At 43.2% G+C, this 9,557-nt stretch overlaps 1 non-coding gene across 1 annotated transcript; it reads right to left on the bottom strand.

Annotated features, from left to right (window-relative positions):
• Window positions 1–408: 408 nt before the first annotated feature.
• trnat-agu (transfer RNA threonine (anticodon AGU)) lies at window positions 409–482 on the bottom strand. The gene has a single exon. It is a non-coding gene; the product is annotated as a tRNA-Thr (tRNA).
• Between the last annotated feature and the right edge of the window lie 9,075 nt (window positions 483–9,557).

Below are 9,557 nucleotides of genomic sequence, written 5' to 3'. Positions count from 1 at the left end.
AAAAAAACACAAGTATACTACAACTAAAAAATCACAGCGATGGTTTAAATGTTGGTTAAAATGAATGAACGTTGACCTCAGAGAATGAGAGTGATCAGCTGGTGGTGTCTCGGTCTTTACCACAAAGTTCTCTGGCAAATCTGCAACACCTCCTGTGTAATTTCGTTATTCCTACTAAACTGGGTATGAAGGAGGGGGAAAAAGAGAACAAGAAGCAGAAGTGATTGATTAAGGGAAATAAACCACAGACTTAATTGATAGTTCGGAACTTAAAAAAAAGAATCACTGTTGTAACTTAACCTGGATCTCCAAATCATAACAAGATGAACATCCAAGTCGACGCTGACTTGGTTGACACGGCATTTGTAAAGAGTTAAAACACCAAGCCCAAATACGAATGCAACGAACAGGCACCGCTGGGAATTGAACCCAGGATCGCCTGTTTACTAGACAGGCGCTTTAACCAACTAAGCCACGGCGCCACACGATTTACTCATTTGCTCATCCATATGTGAAGTTGGTTAACCACTTCTTCACATGACTTGGAAATGTGTTTTCGGATCACAGAGAATTGCAATCAGTCCTCGAATTTACAAACTCAGACGGTTTACAGCTGAGCATTCTCCACTGAAAAGACACAGAAAAAGATAATATCCCCTTGCATTAATTTCAAACTGATACCTTCACCTCTTTAAACTGACAGGAGAAAGAGGATGTGTTCATTCTTTTCGGGCCCATGAACCACGTTAATACACATAGAGGGGACCTCAACAAGATGAACAAGTTCATTGTGGAGATTTGACGAGGTGTAATGTGCAAGTAATTGTAAACTTTGCGCAGAAAAAGTTGACCGATTGGCACTGACATTGAGTCTTGCACCACGCTCACTTCCTGCCTCATGCCTCCCAGCCATCATTGCTGATCACTTTATTTCACTGTCCTGTTCCATTTCTCAAATTATTTCCAAACGATTGCAGATGTCTGATAGGAACCTTCAACTTTTAGAATCGTTTTCCTGGAATATAGTCGTCACTCAATGGGATAGTATTCAGTTCATATCCCGAATTACCACAGTGATGGAATGGATGAGTTACTTTGCTGAACCTTTCTACGCCTCAGCACGGACACATGGCCATGATACCGATGGGCGGGGGGGACTTCCAGCATTTACACACAGCGATACTGAAGGATCAGCGAGATACTTCCAAATCAGAAAGGTGATATGATCGTAGGGAGATTTGCGGTGGTAGTTTCCCGTGAATCTGCTGCCATTGTCCTGATAGACGGATGGAAAGATTCACTGGACCAAGTTTGGCAGGATCCAGGTGTGTGCTCTGCACGCAAGCAGGAATTAGCTTTACTTCGAATAATTCAGAAAATGAGAAAGATATCTTCACTATCTGTGTGGGAATTATATCCAGGTCTGTGGTATGAAAACTCGGACTCCAAAGCAGGGACCTCCAGTGATGCTGACCGTAAACCTTGTGACCTGACTTGTGCACACTCTTGTGTCTGTCGTTAACTCCATAACCAAAATCAGCAGCAAAGTTGCCTTCCCCAAGTTTCAAAACAGCTCATATTATCGCCTTGTGTTTCAATGTGAAAAAAACAGCTGTGATAATCTGATGTTGTTCAGCAGATGTACTTAAGGAAGGCACAGAACAGGCAGATGGTCACAGGGCTTCGTTTTGACGCACTGGCCTCCAAGTGAGCGGGCGGCACCAATAAGCGAGCCGTTCAACTCGTCTTATTCTAGATTCGGGGCTAGAAATGAACAGAGTTTTCTCGCTATTGTTCATGCTCTTGAAGGGAAGAGCCCTTGACTCAAATGATAAAAGTACATTTTACTGAAGTGGATCATGAAATCGTATAGTGGCTGTGAATACAACAATGGAAAATTTCAGCAGAGATGCAGACAATACTGCAGGGGGCACCTGAAGACAAATGTGTTTCCTTTACCAGGGAAAGGCACTGCTTCACAAAGTGGGACTTATTGAATTAAAGCAGTGACGCTGATTCCCTTTGCTAGTTCTTCACCTTGTCAATCTTATTACTCCCAATCTAAATGTCTCCATTGCACATGGAAACGCTGAGAGGAAGTCGGCGCTCGGCCGGCCCAGTGTTGTAATGGGTAACGCGTCTGAATTCGAATCAGACTATCATCGTTTTGAGTTCTACCTAGCTCAATTGCAGCATGTTGCTTTGCTGACATCAGACATAACTGGTTTTATAAATACATTAAGGACAAAAAAAGAGTCTGCGAAGAGTAAAGGGACATCTCCAAAATCGATAAGCCAGTCTCTGTTTGGTGCCACTCGTGATGGGGGTGATATGAATCCTGTCCTTTATTTGAATGTTTACTGTGGGGAAGGACATATAACATGGAACATAAAGGAATACAGCGCTGAACAGGACCTTCGGCCCTCAATGTTGCGTCGACCTTTGAACTATTCTCAGCTCATCCCCCTCCACAATCCCATCATCATCCATGTGCATATCCAAGGATTGTTTAAATCTCCAGAATGTGCCTGAGTTAACCACACTGGTGGGTAGGGCATTTCGCGCCCTTTCAACTCTTCCAGTAAAGAACCTGCCTCTGACATCTATCTTAAATCTATCACCACTCAATTTGTAGCTATGTGCCCTCGTGCAAGCTGACGTCATCATCCAAGCAAAACGACTTTCATGTCTACCCTATTTAATTACATGATCATCTTGTATGTCTCTACCAAATCTCCTCTGAGCCTTCTTCTTTCCGAAAAGAACAAACACATTTCTCTCAGCCTTTCCTCATTAGACCTTCCCCAGACCAGACAACATCCTGGTAAACCTACTCTGCACCTTTTTCAATGCTTTCACATCCTTGCCAACATGCAGCGATCATAAATGTACACAATATGCCAACTGCCCCGGCAATGGCATTTTGTACTATTGCAGCATGATTTTGCGGCTCCGAAACTCAATCCCTTCCAGTGAAACCTAACACATCGTATGCCATCTTAACAGCACTATCAACCTGGGTGGCAACTTTCAAGGATCTATGTTCATGTACTTCAAGATCCCTCTTCACATCCACACAAGCAAGAATATTTCCGCTGACCCAATACTCTGCCTTGCTATTATTATTCCCAAAGTGCATCACCTCACATTTAGGTGCATGTAATTCAATGTGCCACCTCTCACTCCAATTTTGCAGTTTATCCAAGTCCCCCTGCAACCTGTGACATTCTAGCAAACTGTCCACTACTCCACCAACGTTATTGTCATCTGCAAATTTCCTAATTCATCCACGTCCATGCCTGCGTCTAAATCATTTATAAAAATGATAAACAGCAGTTGTCCTAAAACAAATCCTTGGGAGACACCACTGGTAACTGGACTCCAGGTTGAATATTTTCCATCAATCACCACTGCCTGCCTTCTTTCAGAAAGCCAGTTTCAATCCAAATTGCCACATTACCTTCCATTCCATGCATCTGCATTTTTTTCAACAGCCTACCATGTGGAAATGTCTCTAAGGCTTTAGTGAAGTCCATGTTTAACACGTCAACTGCTCTACACGCATCTACATTCTTGGTCACGTGATCAAACAAGACTCAATGAGGTCTTGACGAAACGATGTTGACTATCTGAAATCAAATTGTTCCTTTCTAGATGATTATACATCTGACCTGTTATAATTCTTTCCCAAACCTTTCCTACAACAGACGTAAGGCTCACTGATCTTTAATTACCTGTGTCATCTCTACTGCCCTTCTTGAACAAGAGCACAACATTTGGAATCCTCCATTCCTCTGGTACTAAACCTGTAGACAATGACGACTCAAACATCAAAGCCAAATGTTCTGCTATATCCTCGTTGGCTTCCCAGAGAGTCGTCAGATAAAGCCCAACTGGCCCAGGTGACTGGCCTACTTTCACTCCTTCTGGAATTGCTAACGCCTCTTCATAACTAACACTGACCGTTTTAAGTCTAAAATCTTGTATCTCATTCTTCTCCTCTACAATATTCTCCTTTTCCTGAGTGAAAAACGGTGAAAAATGTGCGTTTAGTACCTCTCCGATCATTACAGTTTCCGCACTCAACATCCCACTTCTGTCTTTGACTGGCCCTATTCCCTCCCTCGTCATCCTCTTAATCTTCACATTCCGATAGAAAGCTTTATGCTCCTTTATGTATTTCTTAAAGACTGCTCGTGTCCTTTCTTTGCTCTTCTTAACATTCTCTTTAAATCCTTCCCAGATGATCTGTAACTCTCCATTTCCACATCTCAACCCCATTTGTCTCTCAACTTATAAGCCTCCTTCTTCCACTCTATAAGAGATGCAATTTCTTTAGTCAACCACGGTTCCACTACCTTATCAATTCCACCCTACCTGACTGGGACATACCTATCAAGGACACGCAATACCGGTTTCTTAAACCAGCTCCACGTTTCCATTTTCTGCATCCCTTGCATTTGCTACCCCATTCTATGCATCTTAAAATTGCCAAATCGCATTACAACTGCCCTTGCCCATCGATAAGTCTTGACCTTTGGCATGAAAAATGAAGTCTGTGGGGAAATAGATGTTGTTATCTTGAGATAAAGATTATGTTAGAGAGGAGGAGGCACTGGATGTATTGAAACGAATAAAAGTTAATAAATCCCCATGACGTGATCAGATCGCACCTCAGAGCTCAGTCGGAAGTGAGGCAAGTGATTTCTGGGTCACTTTCTGAATATTGTGTCATCGATAATCAAAGGTGAGGGGCCACAACACTGTAGGCTGACTAACATGATACTACATTTAAGAAAGGAGGTAATGAAAACCAGGCGACTATAGACCTGCGAGTCTGACGTCGGTGGTGGGCACGTTGTTGTAGGGAATCCTGAGAAACAGGAGTAAATGTATTTGGAAAGGCAAGACCGATTAGGAAAAGTCAGCAATGGCGTTATGCGTGGGAAATGATGACTTGTGAAATAGGAAGAGTTTTTTTATGAAGTAACAAAGAGGATTAATGAGGACAGAGCTATGTGAGGGATCTATGCGGACTTCAGTGGTCGACAATGTTCGCCATGGGAGTTTGGTTAGCAAGGTTAGGAGATCCAACTATTCGGATGCAGAACTGGATCGAAGGTAGAAGACAGAGCTTGGTGGTGGAGTGTTATCTTTCATACTGGAGGTCTGTGACCACTGGAGTGCCACGAGAATCGATGCTGGGTTAATTTTCGTCATTTTCATAAATGTTTTGGATATGATCGTAGGAGGTACAGCCAGTAAGTTTGAAGATGACACAAAACTGGAGAAGATGATCACCTCAGTTTACAACGGGATTTTAATTGGATGATCGAATGAGCCGAGGAGTGGCAGAAGATGGAAATTGAGAAAGATGAGGTCTGCATTTCGGAACGACATATCAGCGAAGGACTTGTACATTTTGAAGTAAGCTCCTGTCCAGTGTTTAAGAACAGAGAGACCGTGGACTGAATATTCATTGTCCCATTAATGTGGAGTTGCAGGTACATAGATGGTGAAGAAGGCGATTGTTATGCTTGCCTGTTATTTTGCACGACATTGGGTACATGAGTTAGGAGTCGAGAGTGTGGTGCGGGAAAATCCCAGCAGGTCAGGTAGCATCCGAGGTGCAGGAGAATTGACCCTTCGGGCAAAAGCCCTTCATCCTGAATTCCGGACAATTAAATAAGACGGAATTCCAAAAATTGAAACAAGACGGGACCAACACCCCACGATTCTACAGACTACCAAACATCCATAAACCAGGAGACCCCTCAGACCCGTATTCTCACTACACGGAACACTAATTTACAGACTGGCCAAAGAACTACACGCAAGACTGAAATAACTAGTAGAAGAGTCACAGCACTACATCCACTCCATCGAGGAATTCCTAAAAAATCATCAAAAACGCCAAAATAGAGGAAACTGAAGCAATAATCTCTTTCGACGTAACAACACTGTTCACCTCCATCCATATCGATCTGGTAAAGAAAACACTTTTAGAAGATACAATTACACACACCTCTACCACCATCAATCACATTACCAACGAAAACATTATGAACCTCGTGGACCTGTGCCTCACCACCCACTTCACCTACATCAACATAACCTACAAACAAACCAACGGCACACCCATGGGAACTCCGCTATCAGGATTAATAGCAGAAGCAGTAATGCAAAGACTAGAACAAACAGCCCTTCCAACCATCAAACCAAAACTCTGAGTCCGCTACAGTGATGGCACTTTTGTCATCACAAAACGCAACAAGATAGAAGAGAAATTTAACATCATCAACGACACCCTCACAGGCATAAAGTTCACCAAGGAGAAGGAAACCGACAACAAACTCACATTGCTGGACGTCAGAGTCGAAAGAACTGACAATGGAGAACTACAAACCTGCGTATACAAAAAACCCGACAAATACTGATCAAATACTTAACGGCACCAGAAACACTCCCAACACATAAAAAACGAAGCTGTATCAGAACACCATTCCAACGAGCCACCTCACACTGTAGCACAGACGAACTTCGTAAAACACAGGAGAACCACCTTCACAATGTATTCAAAAGAACGGATACTCAAAAACATACAGTCCGCAGATTCCTCAAGAACGAACCACGACAAGCAGACCAAACACAGACAGAAACACTAACCACCTTACAATACATCAAAGAGGTTTCTGAAATGACAGCCTACTAAGACCCCTCGGAACACACAACACGAACCCACCAACACTCTCAAACAAAAACTAACCAAAATAAAAGACCCAGTACAACCCATGGACAAAACCAACGTTATCTACAAAATTCCATGCAAGTACTGCGACAAACACTACGTAGGACAAACAGGAAGAAAGTTAGCCACCAGGATACACGAACACCAGCTAGCCACAAAAAAACACGACCCTCTCTCCCTCGTAGCCCTGCACACGGAGGAAAAACAAAATCACCATTCCGACTGGAACAAGGCACTTATCCTGGGACAGGCTAAGCAAAGACATTCCAGAGAATGCCTAGAGGCCTAGCACTCCAACCACAACGCCATAAACAAACACATAGATCTGGATACCATCTATCATCCCCACAAAAAACGAACAGGAAATGACATGACCGCAAACTCCAGGATACCCATCCTGGACAAACATATAAATAGAAAGCAGGAGAAAACAGCTTCGCTTCACTTGGAGGTCACCACTGATGATGTTACCAAGCCAGGTAATGAAAGGTCTGGATATCAAACCGACAGCTCAGTGAGCAAACCTAAACCCTAAAGCTCAACCTGAGGTACAAACCTTCACATAACTTGCAAAAATGCAGTGTTTTTTCCAGCAACACACTTTGGACTCTAATGTCCAGCATCTGCAGTCCTCACCTCTGCATAGGTGTTAGGAGGTCATGCTGTGGCAGGACAGGACATTGGTTTGGCTTCTGTTGGAACACTGCGTGCAGTTCTGGTCACCTTGCTACCGAAAGAGTGTTGTGAATATTGGAAAATCTCAGATAAGATTACCATCTATAGGGAGAGGCTGAATAAGTTAGGGCTATTTTTCTAAACGTCATGCTGAGATATGACTCTTTAAGGTTCATAAAGTCATGAAGGGCATAGATAGGGTACATGGACAATGTCTTTTTTGTCAGCGAGGGCGAGTCATGACTTCACTGCATAAGTGTACAGTGAGGGGAAATATTTAAAAAAGAACATGAGGAATACCGTTTCCACAAAGATGAAAGTGCTGCATGAAATAATCTGTCAAATAAAGTGGAGGAGTTTGGTTCAATCAAAACATTTAAAAGACATCTGGATGGGCAAAGAAAAGGAAAGGTTGAGAAGGATATGAATCAAATGCTTGCAAGCGGGACGAAATAAATTCAGGGTCGAAATGGATTAGTTGGAATGAAACAATGGGTTCCATGCTGTACATCTGGATGACTCTATGACGGCATTCTGCCATAATACTTAGTTTACAGTCAGTTCATTCCCTAAGCCGTGCTCTGCAACATTTGGGATATCTCAGACCCAAGTTCCCATCTATTCCATCCGTTCACCTTCCTTACGTGTCATTCTTCTAAAATATACTCTGCAGTACCTGGGCGATAATATTTTCTCGTGATTCTTTCTATTCGTTTTCCAACCACTCTAAATCTCTGCCTAATTGGTCTCATTACTTCCAAGTGAGTATTTTCTTCATCTTGCTTCCATCTGTCCCGCCTCCATGCATTTAAAAACTTCTGTTATATATCCTTCGCGTGATATAATTCTCTTAGAAGTGTCCCAACCTTCCAATCTACCTCGTCACTGACGTTCCTCATACACGTTACCTTCTATGTCACCTTGTTCAGCGCTGTTTCCAAATACTTCACTTCCCGTTTCCTGACGTTTCATACTCAGAATTGACCAATAATACAGCTGGAGGATTCATTCAGAGTCTGATTGCACGGGTGCACATTCAGAAACACTTACTTTAACTTTGAACAGGTTTTTCCATTTGCTGTAGTCGCTGCAAGGGTAGCTCTGACCCACCCCTTTTTAAGGTAGATTGATCTCAGTAAATGAAGCTGCTTTTTGATAAAATTAATCTTGCATTTTGGAAAACGTGATAACTGGAAACGAAGGCTCGAACGGGAAACCCAACCCGGGATCTCTCACGCGTTTCTATTGTCGGAGGCGCAAAGAGAAAATCATTCCACTTGACCAATGACCCACAGACTCAGCACGGTGTCTCAACACGAAACAACTGAGGTTTTCACAGCATGAAATACATTCCACTTTGATCTAGGATTCCCAAGAAGCAAAGAGTTTCCAGGATATCTGCTTCTCATTCTGTCTCCCTGCTCCCGCGACTCTGCTGTGTGTCCCTTCACCAGGGACCATGGTTTCTCCACTGGCCATTAATTAATCCATTTTACTTCTATTTGCAAACTGTACTGTGGGAGGGATGACCCCATTCCATATTCTGCTATGTGGCATTCATTTGATATGGGAGGAGTCAGTTACTCCAATGAGCAGGATTTTCTCCAGACGTCTGTTAGCAGCGAGATGGAAAGATGCACAACTGACCAGAAAGAGAGAAATGGAAATGTGAATCTCCTCCCTCAGGTACATTATTATAATAAAGTTCTGTTTTGTGCTTCCTGTTTCGTGTCCAGAAACCAAGCTCATATTACAATCGTGTAGAAAATGCTTTAACAACTTGATTCACGTTGTTTGCTGTGAGGGGGCAGCAGTTAACAGTGGAGGTCTGGCTTTTCCAGATGAAGAGAATCCGAATGAAACCCATCCGTGCTGCCCTGAGGTGCGAAGCTGTAGCCAGTCCAGTGCGGAAGGGAGGGTGAAAAATGAGCTATTGTTTCTCTGTAATCGGCTCTATCCCAGAGGAGAAAGTGAGGACTGCAGATGCTGGAGATCAGAGCTGAAAATGAATTGCTGGAAAAGCGCAGCCGGTCAGGCAGCATCCAAAGAGCAGGAGAATCGACGTTTCGGGCATGAGCCCTTCTTCTGGAATGAGGAAAGTGTGTCCAGCAGGCTAAGATAAAAGGTAGGGACG

The sequence above is a fragment of the Chiloscyllium punctatum genome, chromosome 35, assembly GCF_047496795.1.
Source record: "Chiloscyllium punctatum isolate Juve2018m chromosome 35, sChiPun1.3, whole genome shotgun sequence".
NCBI lineage: Eukaryota > Metazoa > Chordata > Chondrichthyes > Orectolobiformes > Hemiscylliidae > Chiloscyllium > Chiloscyllium punctatum.
Note: the sequence above shows the minus strand (reverse complement) of the source record. Positions and strands in the feature narration are given on the sequence as shown.